The sequence below is a fragment of the Numenius arquata genome, chromosome W, assembly GCF_964106895.1.
Source record: "Numenius arquata chromosome W, bNumArq3.hap1.1, whole genome shotgun sequence".
Lineage (NCBI taxonomy): Eukaryota > Metazoa > Chordata > Aves > Charadriiformes > Scolopacidae > Numenius > Numenius arquata.
Genome location: NC_133615.1, coordinates 11,591,749 through 11,612,984, shown reverse-complemented (window position 1 = coordinate 11,612,984; position 21,236 = coordinate 11,591,749). Strand labels below are relative to the sequence as shown.

At 49.0% G+C, this 21,236-nt stretch overlaps 1 protein-coding gene across 1 annotated transcript in view; it reads left to right on the top strand.

Annotated features, from left to right (window-relative positions):
- The first annotated feature begins 360 nt into the window (after positions 1–360).
- The window catches only part of LOC141476667 (CDC42 small effector protein 2-like), a 110,409-nt gene continuing 89,533 nt past the window's right edge, over positions 361–21,236 (top strand). Inside the window, exon 1 of the mRNA XM_074165467.1 lies at positions 361–877. The gene's annotated coding sequence lies outside the window, so the exon portion shown is untranslated. The remainder of the gene's footprint in view (positions 878–21,236) is intronic.

The window sequence follows — 21,236 nt, the reverse complement described above, 5'->3', positions numbered from 1 at the left end:
AGGCAGATGTGAGGAAGCTCTAGGAGTGCCTTGCTGACCAGGACCCATGGTAATGAGAGCTATGTAGGAGGAACATACCCCACATAACTGACCACAGATAGGGAGGACCTGCCAGATCTGCTCCCACTGGCTGCCCTACCGCCGCCCACTGACTCACCCCGCCGCCCTGGGCTGGCAGCGAGGGGCCGCAGAAACGATGATATACCCCAGGCCGCGCCGGGTCATGCTGGGCCGTGAGGCCCACAGACCCTGTGGCCGCCCCCAGCGGGGCTCCTGCAGCGCCCCGGATGTGCAGCGCGCGGCGCCAGGGGGCGCTGCAGCTCTGGCTGACTCGCCAGGCCCTGGCGTTGTGGCTATGTCCGGCGGAGGTTTGAAAGTGCGGCGGTGGAGGAGTGGGTTGTATGTAAGGGCTGACAAGATAGAGCAATTGCTCTAGTTGCTGCTTGGTCTCCTTTGTTCCCTGTCTTCCTCGTTGTGCTGAGCCCAGCCGGTAGCGTGGAGCGAGCCGGCCGAGTGGATCCGTTCCCATTGCCACACTAGTGCCGCTGAGGTCGCCATTTTCACCTCCTCACCGCCCCAGACCCTCCTGGCCGGGCTCGCCGCGCCGCGGAGGGAAGGCGCTTCGCCGGCGGCAGCAGGCAGTGTTCGGCGTTCAGCTGCGACAGGGGAGTCGGCGGGGAGGGTGAAGAGAGGCTAGTGCCGCTCCTGCCTATTGCGTGTGACCGCCCGGCCATCACCAGCCTCCTCCATTGATTTCGTCTCCCATCTTCCTCCACCCCTCTCCAGCACCGTGGGGAGGGGGCACGGGATTCCTGAAAGGAGGGGAAGAAAGTGCCGAGGAGAGGTGGGCAAGGAGAGACTGCCACTGCGGACAGCGGTGAGTGACGGGGACAGGGATTTGGGTTTCCCCGCCAGCCCAGTCGGTGGTTTTACCACACCCTCCTCCCCCCGTGAGCCCGACGAGCGGCCTCGCCGGCCTGCCCGCCATCAGGGGTGCCGCTGGGGCTGGATTGGGCAGGGGGCCGTGGAGCAAGTACCGGCGGCGAGTCGGGCTGTGCCTCGGGCACCGGAACCGGTCGCTCCCTTCCTCTGGGCGGGGGGCTTGGGTTTCTGCCGGCTCCCCGCCCGCGGACCGGTGCGGAGCAAGGGGGTAGCCCCGGCAACCTCTCCCTGTGGAGCCCCAGCCTGCCGCTGGCGGCTCCTTACCAAGGAGCCCACCGGTATCTTCCGTGCTACAAGCCCTCAGCCCTGCGGCTGGGCTGGGCGAGCTCCCTGCGAGCGGCGGCGATGCCGCCGAGGCCTGGGTGAGGCGTTGTGAGAACAGCCCTCTTGCAGGGTGTCTGAGGGTACCTACCCTCAGAACAGGTAGGATCTTTGCCAATAGCGCGGCGAGCGATGCTCTCGAGGAGTTTTAAAAACCGTTTTCTTCTGACATGCTAACAGAAAAAACCAACACCCAACAACCAAAGAAACCACAAGAACACACACCCCTCTTTCCCCCCCCCCCCCCCCCAAAAAAAAAAAAAGAGAGAGAGGCAAGAAACAGCGTTTCTGGTAGGTTATAAAAATTAGGGTGTTAGTGGGTGGGTTGGTGGTTTTTTGTTTTGTGAGGGGTTTTTGTGTGTGTGTGTTTTTTTTTTTCTCTAGGGGGAGGTAGATGTGAGAGCAGATTGTGTTGAGGGAGAGCAAGTGGTGCTTTGAGAGGTCAAGGCTGTGCGGGGGCTCTGAGCTCGGCCTCTGCTGAACACAGGGCGTGGTGGCTTGCTGGAGGTGCTGCAGTGTCGCCCTCCCGAGCAAGAGACACGAGTGCCAGTTACCATGACACCCCACCCCCCCATTTTAAAATAATGGTATAGATTATTGTACAATGGTGTGAAATGCAGAATGTCACGCTGAAGAAAGATTACTTGAAGCTACCCATTAAAACAAGTGTCTAAAGGCCATTGGGGATGTAACAGTGATAAACTAATTTTGTATCCAAAGAGCTAAACTTTATTTTAACATGGTGCTTTGAAATGTGGGGCTTGTCTTTTGGATTAAGCATTTAATTTTTAGTCTGTTATGTAGTATATGTAACTTCATGCTTTTATCAAAATTATAAATCTTTCATAGGCCCATCAGTTTTTGGGACTCTGAAGTCAGATGTGAAATAGATCATAGGTCTTCTGATCTTGTTTTTGAATTTGGATGAATGGAGTGGTGGTGGGGGTGGTTGTGGTGGTTTTTTTTCTCCTTTTCAAAATGAAAAACTTTTTAGAAGCAATTTAAACAAAACCCTAAACAGACCCTTTTTACACCCATTGCAAATATCCTTCCTGTGCTGTGATAACTGCTTAAAAAAACCCATAAATGTCTATAAAGTTGGGAGAGTTGCTTTAGTTCTATTTATTTTTTTTTTCTTTGTGTGTGAAGGATCTTATTTAATGCTCAAGGACTGAGTTTGTTGTTTTGTGGGGTTTTTTTTTTAAACTTGAATCAGTGTATAAGGAACTCTCACAAATATAAGTATTACAGTTGAAAGAAGTAATTGGGGGTTAGAATGTGTTCTTTTTGCACTCAAGGCATGCTTAGTTACTGACCTTTACTTAGGTCATCTAGTTAATATTAGTTCAGTGGAGGTGTGGAGCCGTTTCTGAAAGTTGCATTTTTCACTTTGTCAAAACAAAGATATAATTTTGAAAGACATAATAAAATAAGTGAATGTTTGTTGTAATGATTGGTGTGTCTTTTTGGGGGAAAGAAAGGGAATATTGAAGATGAAGTTACAGAAACTGATCTTGCAAATGCTTATGATTATTAATGAATTAAGTAGCAATTCAAATAAGCAATGAGGTCCTTTACCGTGTATAAGTTCTAGTATAATGTATTGGGTTTACATGGCAAGGTTTTGGTAGCTGGGGAGGTGAGGGAGGGTGAGTGGGTGGGCGGGCAGGCGGGCTGGCTGGCTGGCTGCTGTGAGAAGACAGCAGGAGCTGCCCCATGTCAGACAGACAGTTTAAGCCGACTCCAAAGCAGACCCGCCACTGGCCAAAGCTGAGCCAATCAGCAACTTGGATAGTGCTTCTGTGATAACATGTTTAAGAAAGGGTGTAAAAAAAAAAAAAAAAAAAAAAAAAAAAGCTGTGCAGCAGCTGTGAGAGAGAGGAGTGAAACAGCCCTGCAGATGCTAAGGTGAAGAAGGAGGGGGGGAGGTACTTCAGGTGCCAGAGCAGAGATTCCCCTGTAGCCTGTTCAGAAGAATATGGTGACACAGGCTGTCCCCCTGCAGCCTGTGGAGGACTCCAGGCCAGAGCAGTTGGATATGCTCAAAGAAGACTGTGACCTTGTGGAGAGCCCATACTGGAACAGGCTCCTGGCAGGAACTGCAGCCCATGGAGGGGAGTCTGCACAGGAGCAGGCTTCCTGGCAGGACCTGTGATTCCATGAGGGACCTACACTGGAGCAGTCTGTTCCTGAAGGACTGCACCCCATGGAAAGGGGTTTGTGAAGCCTGTGGGAAGGACCCACATTGGAGAATTTTGTGAAAGACTGTTTCCCATAGGTGGGACCCCACACTGGAGCAGGGGAAGAGAGTGGAGAGGAAGGAGTGGCAGAAAGAAAACATTATGAACTGACTGAAACCCCCATTTCCCCTTGTGCTGCTTGGGGAGGGGAAGAGGTAAAAGAGTTAGGAGCAAAGAAGGGAAGGGTAGAAGGAAGGTGTTTCTTAGTTTTATTTCTCACTATCCTACTGTCTTAAAACTAATTGGCAATAAATTAAATCTTCCCCAAGTCAAGTTTGTTTTGCCCATGATGATAATTAGCGAGTGATCTCCCTTGACCCACAAGCTTTTTCGTTGTGTTTTGGGGAGTGAGAGAGCAGCTTGGTGGGCACCTGGCATCCAGCCAAAGTCAATCTACCACATGTGGGGATGGGGAAGAGAATTGGAAGGGTAAAAGTGTAAAAACTTGTAGGTTGAGACAAAGACAGTTTAATAGGTAAAGCAAGAGCTGCATGTGCAGACAAAGCAAAACAAGGAATTCATTCACTACTTCCCATTGACAGGCAGATGGTTAGCCATTTCCAAGAAAGCAGGGCTTCACATGTAATGGTTGGTTGGGAAGACAAATGCCATAACTCTGGACTTCCCCCCCTTCCTCCTCCTTTCCCCCAGCTTTTATTGCTGAGCACAATGTCATATGGTATTGAATATCCCTTTGGTCAGTTGGGGTCAGCTGTCCTGGCTGTGTCCCCTCAGCCTATTCCCTGGTGGGGCAGGTGAGAAAGAGAGAAGGCTTTGACACTGTGTAAGCACTGTTCAGCAACAGCTAACACATGGGTGTGTTACCAACACTGTTTTGGTCACAAATCCAAAACATATCACCATATGCTACTAAGAAGAAAATTAATTCTATCCCAGCCAAAACCAGTACACTTTTCCATTCTAGTATCACTACATACCACTTCTTTCACTAAAAGTCTAGAGTACCGGGGGGGTGGGGCGGATAAAGCTTTCTTCTCTCTCTTCTGGAGATAGTTTAAAAAATGGTAGTGAATTTTGGGAGAGAAATTATCCAGGAAACCCTTATTCCCTTTATTTCTGTCACTGAAAGCTTCTCCCACACTTCTGCAAGACAGTCTTGCTGCTAGAAGTACTAGCGTAAGATGTTAGCAGACTGCATTAATGTGTTTGTTTCTGGATGCCACCATAGAAAAGCCAGTATATCTTTAAAATCTGAAATGTCTTTTCTGTTACCTTGGGTTTGTACTGTATGGTTTCCATATTTGTTTCATGGACTTTTCTGTGCAAGATTTTTATGGTTTTAGCTTCCTGAAAGTGTGTAAGGAATTGTTTAGTTTCATACAGCATATTTGCATAACTTTTGTATGACTTTAATTTTCAATGTAGTAATTAATTCAGGAAGTTGGAGCAAGTGTAAAAGAATTGAATGTACTCTGCATAATTTAAGGACAAAGGAAAAATTTCACATAAGATGTTGGTTGTTAACATCTCTAATGAAGGACTTAGGGTACATGGGTGTGGTTTTTGTGGTTGGTTTGTTTTTTTTTTTTTAGTTAAGCTTATGTAATTTTTTCTGCCTGCAATTCTTGAGTTCTGGCTATTACAATAATCTTGTAGAATAACTCTTTGAAGTAACACAAATGCAAAACTGTGCTCTTCTGTTACTCCATATCAGATGCCCATTTGTACAAATACTTATTCATTGCAGACTGCTGTCTTTTGTACCCAGTATGTTTATATCAAGCTGTCTTCTTTCATAGAATAGAATCATCTAGGTTGGAATGGACCTTTAAGATAGAGTCCAACCATTAACCTAACACTGCTAAAACCACCACTAAACTATGTCCCCAACCACCACATTTATCCGTCTTTTAAATACCCCCAGGGATGGTGACTAAACCACTTCCCTGGGAAGCCTGTTCCAATGTTTGGTAACCCTTTCTGTGAGGAAAATTTTCCTAATATCCGTCCTAAACCTGCCCTGGCGCAACTGGAGGCCATTTCCTCTTGTCCTATCACTGTTACTAGGGGGAAGAGACCAACCCCTGCCTCGCTACAGCCTCCTTGCAGGTAGTTGTAGAGGGCGATAAGGTCTCCCCTCAGCCTCCTTTTCTCCAGGCTAAACAACCCCAGTTCCCTCAGCCCCTCCTCATAAGACTTGTGCTCTAGACTCCTCACCAGCTTGGTTGCCCTTCTCCGGACACACTCCGGAATCTCAATGTCTTTCTTGTAGCGAGGGGCCCAAAACTGAACACAGTACTCAAAGTGGGGCCTCACCAGCGCCGAGTACAGCGGGACGATCGCTTCCCTAGTCCTGCTCACCACACTATTCCTGACACAGGCCAGGATGCCGTTGGCCGCCTTGGCCACCTGGGCATGCTGCTGGCTCATATTCAGCCGGCTGTCCACCAATACCCCCAGGTCCTTTTCTGCCGGGCAGCTTTCCGGCCACTCTTCCCCAAGCCTGTAGCATTGCCTGGGGTTGTTGTGACCCAAGTGCAGGACCCGGCACTCGGCCTTGAACCTCATCCCATTGGCCTCGGCCCATCGATCCAGCCTGTCCAGATCCCTCTGTAGAGCCATCCTACCTTCCAAGCAGATCAACACTCCCGCCCAACTTGGTGTCGGCTGCAAACTTACTGTGGGTGCACTCGATTCCCTCATCCAGGTCGTTAATAAAGATATTAAACAGAACCGGCCCCAGTACTGAGCCCTGGGGAACACCACTCGTGACCGGCCGCCAACTGGATATAACTCCATTCACCACAACTCTTTGGGCCCAGCCATCCAGCCAGTTTACCTGGCAAAGAGTATTCCGGCAAAGTCAATTCCGTGAGTAATGTGCTATAGGAAATCCTGCTTTAGCAGGGGAGTTGGACTAGATGATCTCTAGAGGTCCCTTCCAACTCTGACAATTCCGTGATTCTGCAGTCCTGAGTATACCCATCCAAGCCATGAGCAACCAGTTTCTCCAGGAGAATGCTGTGGGAAACGGTGTCATAAAGCTTTACTATATTCCAGGTAAACAACATCCACAGCCTTTCACTCATCCACCGAGCAGGTCATCTTGTCATAGAAGGAGATTAGGTTATAGTCAAGCAGGACCTGCCTTTCATGAACCCATGCTGACTGGACCTGATCACCTGGTTGTCCTGCATGTGCCACATAATGGCAGTCAAGATGATCTTTTCCATAACTTTCCCAGGCACTGAGGTCAGACTGACAGGCCTATAGTTCCCAGGGTCCTCCTTCCGGCCCTTCTTGTGAATGGGCATCACATTTGCTAACCTCCAGTCTACTGGGACCTCCCTGGTTAGCCAGGACTGCTGATCAATGATTCAAAGTGGCTTGGTGAGCACTTCCACCAGCTCCTGCAGTACCCTTTGGTGGATCCCATCTGGCCCCATAGACTTGTGTATGCCTAAGTGCTGTAGCAGGTCACTCACCATTTCCCCTTGGATTATGGGGGTTTCATTCTGCTCCCCATCCCTGTCTACTAGCTCAGGGCCTGGGTGCTCAGGGAACAACTGGTCCTACTACTAAAGACGAAGGCAAAGAAGGCATTAAGTACCTCAGCCTTTTCCTCATCCTTGGTCACTATGTTTCCCCCCTGTCTAATAAATATGGAGATTCTCCTTAGTCCTCCTGTTATTGCTAATGTATTTATAGAAACATTTTTTATTTTCCTTAACAATAGAAGCCAGGTTAAGTTCTAGTTGGGCTTTGGCCCTTCTAATTTTCTCCCTACATAACCTCACAACATATTTATAGTCTTCCTGAGTGGCCTGTCCCATCTTCCAAAGGCCATAAACTCTCTTTTTTTCCCCAAGTTGCAACCATATCTCTCTTTTCAGCCAGGGCAGTCTTTTTCCCCCAATGGCTCATTTTTCAGCACATGGGGATGGCCTGCTCCTGCACCATTAAGACCTCCCCTATTCTTACCCATAAACACTCAACCCTTTTGTCACCATCATCAAGTTCTAGACATTCATAACACTCCCTAATGTACAGAGCCACCCCACCACTTCTCCTTCCTTATCTTTCTCTTCTGAAGAGTTTATAGCCATCTAATGCAGCACTCCAGTCACACAAGTCATCCCACCACGTTTCCATGATGGCAACTACACCATAGTTTTCCTGCTGCACAATGGCTTCCAGCTCCTCCTGTTTGTTGCCCGTGCTGCATGTGTTAGTGTAGAAGCACTTCAGTTGTGCTAATGGTCCCACCACCTTTTTTCTGGGAGAAGCCCTAACTTCTACCTGACCATTCCCAGGCACAGCCACAGTTTCTAACCCATCAATGACCCTCACATCTCTGCTGCTGCATGGACCTCTATCCCCTACCTTCACTGAGTCAGCAGACCGAGGAATCTTACTAGCACCTCATCCTACAAACTTTGACACGCCACCCCCAGGCTTATCTCTAGGGAGCCTGGTTTCATCCCCTTACCCTTTCAAATCTAGTTTAAAATACTTTTGATGAGCCCTGCCAACTCCTGTGCCAAGATCCTTTTCCCCCTTTGAGACAGGTGCACCCCATCAGTCACCAGCAGGCCTGGTGTTATGTAAACCAACCCATGATCAAAAACCCAAAGTCCTGCTGCTGACACCAGGCTCAGTGCCAGGTATTGATCTGCTGGCTCTTCCTGTTTCTTCCCTCATCATTCCCTGCAACTGGAGGGATAGTGGAGAACACTATTTGTGCTCCTGATCCCTTAACCAGTTGTCCCAAGGCCCAGAAGTCTCTTTTGATCACCCTTAGGCTTCTTCTTGCTATGTCATCATTGCCTGTCTGAAAAATCAGTAATGGATGGCTGAGGGCCATACCAGGGAAGGAAACTTTCTCTTTATATCTTTAACCCAGGCCTCAGGGAGGTAGCAGGCTTCCCTAAGTAGGTCCAGTCTGAATATTAGGCCTTCTGCTCTCTTCAGGAGGGAGTTACCTATGACAACGACCCATCTTTTTTTCTTTACTGAAGAGGTTTTGATGCAGGGTATAGTTCAGCTTAACTTCAGCAACACTTCAACACTAACTGAATCCTCTTCCTTGTCATGGTTCAATTCTGCATACAGAGCCTCATACCTATTTTGCAAGGGTACTTAGGAAGGCAGAGGGGTTACTGGGGAGACACACCTGTTGCAATAGGCAGGAACTCATTGCCATTGTCCCCCATCCTCTAAATTACCTCATTCAGCCAGACAGAGAGAAGACAGGGAACCATCTGTGTCATGTTCCCTATCTGCTTGTTGGGCCTGTCCTAGGGAAGGTCTGGTGCAACTCCAGCAGTCTGTCTCTCTCTCTCACACTCCCTGATAGTTCTCAATCTATTTACCTCCTCCTGGAGCTCCATCACTAAGCAGAAGAATTCCTCTACTTGGGTACACCTCCCACAGGTGTGCTTACTGTTATTATCTGATAACAGTATAAGAGTAGGGCACACCCTGCAGCAGTCTGACACTTGGGTGGCAGTATGTTTCCATGAGAGCTCTGTCTGGAAAGCTGCCTCAATCCTGCTGAGTGTAGAGCTTAGGAAAGCTAAGGCTTTCTGCCAGATAGATACCATAGCTCCCTGATCAAGCTGGTATAGTTACCACACCATACTCCACTTGCTTACTCTAGTTGCAGTGCTCCTTAGGGCTGCCTTTTATGGGAGTGGCCACCATTACTACTGGCCCCGCCCCCAGCTTTTCAACAACCCTCGCGTGAGCTGCTGGCTCCTGCCAGTTGCCTGCACTCTCCCAGCATTCCCCCAGCTCTGGAAAACTCAGGAGAAGTCCCTTTTTGTTGCGAACCTCCACTCCCTTGCAGACGCACCTGCACCAGAGGTGGTCCTTGGCAAGCACATTGTTAAATCTGCGTCAAACAAATCACTGGGGAGCAGTTGGATTGTACGATTAACTCATTCAGCTTAAAAGCTGAATGCGACCCCTTTATGCTTTTCCGCTTCTGTCCTGGTTTGGGGTGGAGCAGAACCAACTTTCTGTTCAGGGAGAGGCTCTTGCGTATACTTGTTGCTGTAGCAACCAGGGTCAGCTGACTTGGTTGTTTACCCTGTGGAGGGGTCACACCTGTGGGGAGGAGCGGACAGGACAGGTGACCCAAACTGACCAATAGGGTATTCCATCCCATCTGCCATACTCAGTATAAAAGCTGAGGGACCAAAGGGTTGGTGTGGTTTTTTTGGTGGTTTAGTATTTTTCCTGTTGAGACTGTGTATTCCTGGCTCCAGATATAGAATCCAGTTTCCTTCTATTGCTGAGTCTAGTCTGGGACTTCCCTGGTGCTTGCTAGTGATGTTATCCTGGGAACTTGATATGGGTTTTTTATATGCTGTATCTATTTTTTTTTTTTTAATATTTAAGTGAAGTAGTTCAGTTTTTTCTAAACTTGTAAGTCTCTTTATCTCTCTCTGGACCAAGAAGTGGGGGAGACCCTTTGTCATCTTGTCGTTGGTCAATCCAGCCCAAACTGCAACAGAGCTATCAGTACCCAATGTGGGGCACAGGTGGTGCTCAACCAGAGCACTGCCTGAACAGACAGCTCACATCATGTTGTTTTTAAGTGAAATGTTATATTGTGTCTTTAGAGAGCTATGTTTGAAGATAATTGATGCAGTGGTGCTTAACCTGTTGAATATGTTGCATAGTTCATTTGATCTTTGTGTCTGTATGAGGTGGTTTAAATGTACTACTTTGGTGTGGATTGGCCTTCAGATTTATAATATCAGTATTTGGATAATGGCTGTACCTGCATATCTTGAGCATTATGTGATGGATTCCCTTACTAATTGCACTTTTGGTTTTATCTGGGGGGGGGGGTATTTTGCCCTTTAATGCTTATGCCAAGGCACTAGTAGATGGAAACCTATTGGGCTGTTAATAAAACAAATCTTATTTTCAGAAGATTGTGATTTTGTTGTTGGTTCTCCTGGATACGTTGTAGGGGTGGTTTTGTTTTAAACATGGGTACAGGAGTGGGTATTGTGTGACATGCTGCTGCTACTCAAATCCCACAGGCCAATTCACAGCTGATACTGACACACCTTCCCGATCTATCCCTGCTAGCACTGATGAATCACAGGGGGTTGGAAGGGACCTCCAGAGATCATCCAGTCCAACCCCCTTGCCAAAGCAGGTCTACCTAGAGCAGGTTGCACAGGATGGTGTCCAGGTGGGTTATGAATGTCTCCAGAGAAGGAGACTCCACCACCTCCCTGGGCAGCCTGTTCCTGTGCTCTGCCACACTCAAAGTAAAGAAGTTCCTCCTCATGTTTAGATGGAAGTTCTTATATTCAACTTTGTGCCCATTTCCTCTTGTCCTGTCCCTGGACACCACTGAAAAAAGACTGGCCCTGTCCTCCTGACACTCTCCCTTTAAGTATTTATAAGCATTGATCAGACCACCCTCCCATCCTTCTCTTCTCCAGACTAAAAAGACCCAAGTCCCTCAGCCTCTCCTCATAAGGGAGATGCTCCAGGCCTCTCATCATCTTTGTAGCCCTCTGCTGTACCCTCTCCAGCAGTTGCCTGTCCTTCTTGAACTGGGGAGCCCAGAACTGGACACAGTACTCCAGATGGGGCCTCACCAGGGCAGAGTGGAGGACCAGGATAACCTCCCTCCACCTGCTGGTCACACTCTTCCTGATGCACCCCAGGATGCCATTGGCCTTCTTGGCCACAAGGGCCCATTGCTGGCTCATGGTCATCCAGGACTCCCAGGTCTTTCTCCTCAGAGGTGCTCTCCAGCAAGTCAGCCCCCAACCTGTACTGGTGCATGGGGTTATTTCTCCCCAGGTGCAGCACCCTACACTTGCCCTTGTTGAATTTCATCAGGTTCCTCTCTGCCCGACTCTCCAGCCTGTCCAGGTCTCGCTATATGGTGGCACAGCCTTCTGGTGTGTCAGCCACCCCTCCCAGTTTTGTGTCATCAGCAAACTTGCTGAGGGTACACTCCATCCCCTCATCCAGGTCCTTGATGAATATACTGAAGAGGACTGGACCCAGTACTGACCCCTGGGGAACACCACTTGTTACGGACTTCCAACTAGATTCTGTGCCCCTAATCACAACCCTCTGAGCTCTGTCTTTCAGCCAGTTTTCAACCCACCTCACTGTCCATTCCTCTAATCCACACTCCCTAAGCTTACCTATGAGGATGCTGTGGGAGACTGTGTCAAAAGCCTTGCTGAAGTCAAGGTAGACAACATCCACCACCCTCCCGTCATCTATCCAACCAGTCATGCCATCCTAGAAGGCTATCAGGTTAGTCAGACATGACTTCCCCTTGGTGAATGTCTTGACTACTTCTGATAGCTTTCTTTTCCTCCATATGCTTTGAGATGATGCTCAGAATGAGCTGTTCCATCATCTTTCCAGGGATGGAGGTGAGGCTGACCGGCCTGTAGTTTCCCAGGTCCTCCTTCTTGCCCTTTTTGAAGACTGGGATGACATTGGCTTTCCTCCAGTCCTCAGGCACCTCGCCTGTTCTCCAGGACCTTTCAAAGATGATGGAGAGCGGCTCAGCAATGACTTCTGCCAGCTCCCTCAGCACTCGCGGGTGCATCCCATCAGGACCCGTGGACTTGTGGGTATCCAGTTCATTTAACTGCTCCTTAACTTGGTCTTCCTCAACCAAGGGGAGGTTTTCTTTCGTCCATACTTTCTGTTTCCTCCAAAGTGTGGGACTCCTGTGGGCTGGCCTGAGCAGTAATGACTGAAGCAAAGGCCGCATTCAGTAGCTCCGCCTTCTCTGCATCCTCTGTCACCAGGGCACTCGTCTCATTCAACAGCAGGCCCACATTTTCTCTAATTTGCATTTTGCCTCCAATATACTTGAAAAAAACCCTTCTTGTTGACTTTGACATCCCTTGCCAATTTTAATTCCAAGGAGGCCTTGACTTTTTTGTAATCTTCCCAAGCAGTCAGTCCCTTCTTCCACTCACTGTAAACTTCCTTCTTCCACTTGAGTTTTTTTCAGAAGCTCCCTGCTCAACCATGCAGGTCTCCTGCTTCCTTTGCCTGATTTTTCTTTCTTAAGGATGCAATGATCCTGAGCTTGGAGAAAGCGATATTTGAATATTGACCAGCTCTCTTGAGCCCCCCTACCTTCCAGAGCCCTAACCCATGGGATTTCTCCAAGCAGTTTCTTGAAAAGGTCGAAGTTAGCCCTCCTGAAGTCCAAGGTTTCAATCCTACTTGTTGTTTTGCGCGTACTGCCCACAATCCTGAACTTGTATCTTTTCATGATCACTGTAGCCAAGGCTGTCCCCAACCTTAATGTCCTCCACCAGTCCTTCTTTGTTTGTCAGTACTAGGTCCAGTTGTACACATCTCCTTGTTGGCTCCTCTACCACCCGAGTCAAGAAGTTATCATCAATTCACTGGAGGAACCTCCTGGACTGTACATGCCTGGCTGTGTAGCCTTCCCAGCAGATATCAGGGTGGTTCAAGTCCCACATGAGAACCAAGGCCTGTGATTGTGAGGCTACTTTGAGCTGACTGTAAAAGGCCTCATCAACTTCCCCATCCTGATCAGGTGGCCTGTAATAAACACCCCCAACAGTGTCCCTCATATTGGCCTGCCCCTTAATCCTCACCCACAAGCTCTCAACTCTCTCTTCATCTGACCCCAGGGAGGGCTTTGGGGACATCTCGCACTATCCATTCCTTAGCATAGAGGGCAACACCTCCACCCCTCCTTTCTCGCCTGTCCCTTCTGAACAGCTTGTAGCCCTCAATAGCCACACTCCAGTCATAGGATTCATCCCACCAGGTTTCAGTGATGGCCACTATATCATAGCTTTCCAGGAGTACAGTAGCTTCCAACTCCTCCTGTTTGTTGCCCATGCTGCGTGCATTCGTGTAGAGACACTTCAGCTGGGCTGTTGGCTGTGCCACCTTCTTAGGGGAACACCCCTTGTGGTGTCTCACAGGTGTTTCTCTGTTAACTTCAACTACCTCAGAAGCAGGCAGAACAAAAAAATACCAGCCGCTCCCGCCAGTAAGTCAGCTTCATTGGTGGCCCAACTTAAATGACTCTATGCAAATACATGTGGCATGGGGAATAAACAAGAGGAGTTAGAGATGTGCGCATGCCTGCAGGGCTATGATCTTATTGGCATCATGGAGACCTGGTGGGATGGCTCCTATGACTGGAGTGTTGGAATGGAAGGATACAGGCTCTTCAGAAAGGACAGGCAGGGGAGATGAGGAGGGGGTGTTGCCCTCTATGTCAAGGACCAGCTGGAGTGCATGGAGCTCTGCCTGGGGATGGATGAGGAGCTGACCAAGAGCTTATGGGTCAGGATTAAAGGGAATGCAGGGGCAGGTGATGCTACAGCGGGGATATGCTACAGGCCACCTGACCAGGATGATGGAGCAGATGAGGCCCTCTATGGACAGACAGAAGCAGCCGCATGTTTATAAGCCCTGGTCCTCATGGGGGACTTCAACCCCCCCTCCCCAATATCTCTTGGACAGACAACACAGAAGGGCATAAGCAATCCAGGAGGTTCCTGGAATGCGTTGATGATAACTTCCTTCTCCAAGTGGTAGAGGAGCCAATGAGAAGAGTTGCTCTACTGGACCTTGTTCTCAGCAAGAAGGAGGGGGCTGGTGGGGAATGTGAAGCTCAAGGGCAGCGTTGGCTGCAGTGACCATGAAACGGTGGAGTTCAAGATCCTTAGGGCTGTGAGGAGGGCGCACAGTAAGCTTGCTACCCTGGACTTCAGGAGAGCAGACTTTGGCCTCTTCAGGGATCTGCTTGGTAGAGTACCATGGGATAAAGCTCTGTGGGGAAGAGGGGCCCAAGGAAGATCGTTAGTATTCAAGGATCACCTTCTCCAAGCTCAGGAGTGATGTATCCCAACAAAGAGGAAGTCAGGCAAAAATGCAAGGAGGCCTGCATGGATGAACAAGGAGCTCCTGAATAAGCTCAAAAACAAAAAGGTGGCCTACAGAGGGTGGAAGCAAGGACAGGTAGCCTGGGAGGAATACAGAGAAATTGTCCAAGCAGTCAGGGATCAGGTTAGGAAAATTAAAGCCCAGATAGAGTTAAATCTGGCCAGGGACATCAAGGACAACAAGAAAAACTTCTATAAGTATGTCAGAGATAAAAGGAAGACTAGGGAAAACATGGGTCCTCTCAGGAAGGAAACGGGAGACCTGGTCACCCAGGATATGGAGAAGGCTTAGGTACTCAATGACTTTTTTGCCTCAGTCTTCACCAGCAAGTGCTCTAGCCACACCACCCAAGTCACAGAAGGCAAAGGCAGGGACTGGGAGAATGAAGAACTGCCCACTGTAGAAGACCAGATTTGAGACCATCTAAGGAATCTGAAGGTGCACAAATCCATGGGACCTGATGAGATAGATCTGCGGGTCCTGAGGGAACTGGCAGATGAAGTTGCTAAGCCACTATCCATCATATTTGAGAAGTCGTGACAGTCCAGTGAAGTTCCTGCTGATTGCTGTCCCGGTTTGAAGTAAAACCGAACCAATTTTCTGTTCTGTAACTTTACATCCTAGCTCGGCCTCCTCTAACTCTCTGAAATTAACGGCATATTGTGGAGAAAACTGCTCGTTCTCAGAGTGATAAGACCAATGTTTGTGCTCCATGCCAAGGAATGGTATGCAGGGAGGCCCTTGCTTATCCTTATTGCCATAACAACCAAGGGCAGCCAATTTCGTTATTTGCCCCCTTAGAGGGTCAGAAACGGAAAAAACGTAGAGGGGTCACATCGGTGGGGAGGAGTGGACAGGACAGGTGACCCGAACCTGACCAACTGGGGTATTCCATCCCATCTGCCCCATGCTCAGTATAAAGGCTGAGGGATCAAAGGGTCAGCCCCCTTCCTGCGATGGCCGACGTCCAGAGAGGACTCTGTCTGTTCATCTGCCTTTGATCCCGATCCGTGTGTTCCTGACTCCAGAGCTGGAATCCAGTTCCCATTTGTCACTGAGTCCAGTCTGGGACTTCCCCAGTGCCTGCCGGTGATGTGACTGTCATCCTGGGAGCTTGATACGGTTTTGTATATATTGTATCTATTTCATTATTTTCTTCTTTATTTTTATTTTAATATTAATTTTTCATTAAAGTAGTTTAGTTCATTCTAAACTTCTGAATCTCCTTATCTCTTTCTCCTCCTCTCTCCTCTTTTTGGGGGGGGGAAGGGGGGGGAAGGGCCATCTGCCGGTCCGGTTTTGGTAAATTCAGCCAAAACCACGACAATTGCAAAAAGGGAAACATAACCCCCATTTTCAAAAAAGGAAAAAAGGAAGACCTGGGAAACTACCAGTCAGTCTCACCTCTGTGCCTGGCAAGATCATCGAGCAGATCCTCCTGAAAACTCTGCTAAGGCACATGGAAAATAAGGAGGTGATTTGTGACAGCCAGCATGGCTTCATTAAGGGCAAGTCATGCCTGACAAATTTGTTGGTCTTCTACGATGGCGTTACGGCATTGGTGGATAAGAGAAGAGCAACTGGCATCATCTATCTGGACTTCTGCAAAGCATTTGACACTGTCCCACACAACATTCTTGTCTCTAAATTGGAGAGACATGGATTTGACAGATGGACCACTCTGTGGATAAGGAATTGGCTGGATGGTCGCACTCAAAGAGCACCTCTCCTAGGAAGACATGCTGAGAGAGTTGAGGTTGTTCAGCCTGGAAAAGAGAAGACTCCGGGAAGACCTTATAGCAATCTTCCAGTACCTAAACAGGGCCTATAGGAAAGATGGGGAGGGACTCTTTATGAGGGAGTGTAGCAATAGGACAAGGGGTAATGTTTTTAAACTGAAAGAGGGTAGATTTAGATTAGATATTAGGAAGAAATTCTTTACTGTGAGGGTGGTGAGGCACTGGAAAAGGTTGCCCAGAGAAGCAGATGCCCCATCCCTGGTAGTGTTCAAGGCCAGGCTGGATGGGGCTTTGAGCAACCTAGTCTAGTCGAAGGTGTCCCTGCCCATGGCAGGGGGGTTGGAACTAGATGATCTTTAAGGTCCCTTCCAACTCTAACCATTCTATGAAATTAAATGGGAGATAGTTTGTGCAGTAGCCCTTGGACCAGTCCAGACAGGACAAGATGTGAAAAAGGTGCTTTACACCTCAGCCAGAGATACTGCCCCCCCACAGAGCCTTTGGGAGAAAGTGCCTGGAGAGACTCAAGGTCAACCTCTAGGGTTTTGGAGGCGGGGATATAGGGGATCAGGCCTGTTACACTCCAGTTGAAAAAGAAATATTAGAAGCGCATGAAGGAATTTGAGCTGCTTCAGAAATAGTTGGTACTGAAGCACAGCTCCTTTTGGCACCTGAATTGCCTGTGCTGGGCTGGATATTCAATGGGAAGGTCCCCTCTACACATCTTGCGTCTGATGCTGCATGGAGTACGTGTACGTGGGTTGCACTGATAACGCAAGGGGCTCAAATGGGAAATCCTGACTGCCTGGGAATCCAGGAGGTGATTATGAACTGGCCAGAGGGCTGAAACTTTTGAGCGTTGCCCCAGGAGGTGACTTGTGCTGAAGAAGCCCCTCTGTATAATAAATTGCCAGAAAATTAGAAGAGATATGCCCTGTTCACTGATGGGTCCTGCCAGATTGTGGGAAAGTGTCAAAGGTGGAAAGCTGCTGTGTGGAGTCATACATGACAAGTCACAGAAGCCGCTGAAGGACAAGGTGAATCGAGTCAGTTTGCAGAAGTGAAAGCCATCCAGCTGGCTTTAGATATTGTTGAACGAGAAAAATGGCCAGTACTTTGTCTCTATACTGACTCATGGATGGTGGCAAATTCTTTGTGGGGGTGGTTACAGCAATGGCAGCAGAGCAACTGGTAGTGCAGAGGTTAACCCATCTGGGCTGCTGAATTATGACAAGATATTACTGCTCGAGTAGAAAACCTGGTTGTAAAAGTATGTCACGTAGATGCTCACATACCCAGGAGTTGTGCCAGTGAAGAACATCAAAACAACCATCAGGTGCGCCAGGCTGCTAGAATTGCAGTGGCCCAATAACTCCATGCAACACACCACCTCTCCTGTTCTGAGTGACCACCATAACAGAAGGAGTGCAAAGTCATGAACTAAATTAACTCAGTGGGCATTTGTGGGCATTTTACAGACATTTAATAAAGATGGCCTATAGACTAAGGGAACGATATCTGTGTATTGTATCAAAGGATGGGAAGGGGGGTGGCGGTTAATGAGGTTGTATTGGATAGTGTGGTACTTGAGCATGATGCAAATGGTATGGAATAAGGGATGTTTAGTTTGGAGAAGAGGAGGCTGAGGGGAGACCTCATTGCCCTCTACAACTACCTGAAAGGAGGGTGTAGAGAGGTGGGTGTTGGCCTCTTCTCCCAAGGGAATAATGACAGGACCAGAGGAAATGGTCTGAAGTTGCGGCAGGGGAGGATTAGATTAGGTATTAGGAAGAATTACTTTCCTGAGAGAGTGGTCAGGCACTGGAACAGCCTGCCCAGGGAGGTGGTGGAGTTGCCATCCCTGGAGGTATTTAAGAAGTGTGTAGACATGGCACTTCAGGGCATGCTCTAGTGTCCAAGATTACTGGTTTGTGTCTGTTTGTGGGTGGGGTGGTGTGTGGTTGTGGGCGTTTGGTTTGGTTTGGTTTTGGTGTTTGGTGTTCTGGGATTTTTTGGGTGTGGTGGTTTTTTTTGTTTTGTTTTTTTTTTGTTGGTTGGACTCGATGATCTCAAAGGTCCCATCCAACCAAAAATATTCTGCGATTCTGTGATTCTGTGATGGAGAATGTGCTGGTTTTGGCTGGGATAGAGTTAATTTTCTTCATAGTAGCTAATATGGGGCTACATTTTGGATTTGTGCTGAAAACAGTGTTGATAATATAGAAATGTTTTTGCGTTGTGGGCGTAGTGATTAACTTCACTCGTAAGAGAGAAGTAGTGAAATATGTAGTAGTGAAATGCGCTAATGGTCGTATTGCCGAGATCAGCTGCAGTGGAGGTAAGCGGCACTGCGGGAAGGGATCGCGGCAAAAAAACCTTAAAAGGACCAGCAAGGAGCTCTTTTTGAGGGCTTTTGAAGCCGGTAAAAGCGACTGGTCCCTGCTGGAACCCGGCAGCTTGTGGGCGGGCTGTGGAGGCGGCGTGGGCGGAACCACCCCCCCACCCCGGCTAAAAGAGGCCTATCAGGAACGCAGCGACTGGTTGCTGTGCACCGAGACAGCACGCAAGGCGCGGGGAGTGGCAAAGGACACGCAGGGAGGAACCCGAAGCTCTGTCGGCTAGACAGGTGAGTCCCCCTGGTGATCATCGCCCCCCCCGGTAGGAGTTTAGCCATGGTCTCTACCCGGAGGAAGGTCATGCGCTCGACCCTAAACAGAATGGATGTGGGAACCCAGACAGAGCTCCCACAGAAACATGTGGCCGTCCAGGTCACAGGCTGCAGGGAGTGCCAGGACCTTTTACTGGTACCAGGTGATAGCTGTGAGACCTGCTGTATAAGATGTGAACAGATAATGATCTGCTTAGCATGGTGGCAGAGCTGAAAGAAGTTGAAAGGTTGAGGGGTAACAGGGAGAAAGGCAGCAAGGGTCCAGGAGCCCCTGTAGGCATCCCTGGTCAGGCTGAAGGCGAAAGCGTAAATGAAAAGAGCGAGTGGAAGCAGGTTCGTGGTCGTGGCACCAGGCAAGCTCCCACCTTACCTACCTCGTCCTGCGAAGTACCTCTGAGGAACAGATACGAGGTTCTGCTTGAGAATGGCCAGTCGAGTGAGAAAGTAGGTAAGGAGCACCCTATAACACAGACGCCTCCTAAGCCAAAAAAGTGTCGGAGTGGGAGACGGACCCGGAGTAACGATGAGTCTCAATATGAGTATGGTCGTTCTCACTTTATTCAAGTTCACACAGAGTATATAAAGACAGACAAGCAGAGCACGCGCTAGCAACAATTATACGATTGGCTTACAGTCTCTGTTCACGCGCCTAGAGCGCTCACACAATTAGTGCAGACCTCTTGTCCACGCGCAGCAGATGTTTCTCTATCTCCCGGAGGCAGTACCGCTTATCACTTACTTATCATGTAGCTACTTCTTCATACTTCTGTTTCTCAAGGAGAGTTCACAGCCTCCTCCGGGCTCTCATCCCTATCAAAGACTGGGTTGCTCATTGTAATCAAGTCATGCCCTTTTTCACTCAGCCATTCCTCCACAATAAAGCATATACCCCGCATCACCACCACACCCTCTAAGGAAAAACGAAGGGTTATAGTTGTTGGGGACTCCTTCCTGAGGGGGACAGAGGGCCCAATATGCCGGGTGGACCCTCCTCAGAGGGAAGTCTGCTCTCTTCCTGGAGCCCGGGTGAAGGACATCACCAGGAAACTTCCTGGTTTAGTACGGTCCTCAGGTTATTATCCACTACTGATATTCCATGTAGGTGCAGAGGAGACAGTGACTCGAAGCTCAAGAGCTATAAAGAGAGACTTCAAGGAGTTGGGAGGCTTAGTAAAAGAATCCGGGGTGCAGGTGATTTTTTCATCACTCCCTCCAGTGACAGGCAATGATGCTGGGAGGAGCAGACGGATCAAATCAGTCAATACATGGCTCCGTGGCTGGTGTCACCACCATAACTTTGGGTACTTTGAGAGTGGGTTGGCCTATATGGCACCGGGCTCGTTGACAGGAAATGGAAGATGCCTCTCCCAAAGGGGGAAGACTGTTCTGGCCCAAGAGATTGCGGGGTTGATTGACAGGTCTTTAAACTAGATGTGAAGGGGGAGGGGGGTGATAACATCAGGCCTGTCCTCGAGGCTCCTGAGGCAAAAGGAATCCGGGAAACACAGATAAAGCACCACAAAGGAAGGCCACCTGAAGAGCGACAAGAAGGAAATGGAGCCATTCCAGCCAGTAAGTCAGCCCCATTGGGCACCCAGCTGAAGTGCCTTTACACAAATGCACGTAGCATGGGGAACAAGCCAGAGGAGTTAGAGACATGCGCACACCTCCAGGGCTACGATCTTATTGGCATTACTGAGACGTAGTGGGATGGCTCTTATGATTGGAGTGTTGGAATGGAGGGTTACAGACTCTTCAGGAAGGACAGACTGGGCAGACAGGGTGGGAGTGTTGCCCTCTATGTCAGTGACCAGCTGGAGTGTGTGGAGCTCCACCTGGGGATGGATGAAGAGCCAACAGAGAGCTTATGGGTCAGGATTAAAGGGAGAACAGGGTCAGGTGATGTTACAGTAGGGGTCTGCTACAGACCACCTCATCAGAGTGACAGGGCAGATGAGGCCCTCTATAGACAGATAGGAGCAGCATCGCGCTCGCACACCCTGATCCTCATGGGGGACTTCAACCACCTCGATATCTGTTGGAAGGACAACACAGCAGGGCACATGAAATCCAGGAAGTTCTTGGAATGCGTTAATGATAACTTTCTTCTTCAGATGATCGAGGAGCCAACGAGGAGAGGAGCTGTGCTGGACCTTGTCCTTACCAACAAGGAGGGGCTGGTGGGGAATGTCAAGTTCAAGGGTAGCCTCGGCTGCAGCGACCACGAAATGGTTGAATTCAAGATTCATAGGGCAGTGAGGAGGGTGTGCAGCAAGCTTGCTACCCTGGACTTCAGAAGAGCAGACTTTGGTCTCCTGAGAGATCTGATTGGCAGGGTAGCGTGGGAGAAAGAACTGGAGGCGAGAGGGGCCCAAGAAAGCTGATTGGCATTCAAGGATCGCCTCCTCCAAGCTCAGGAGAGGT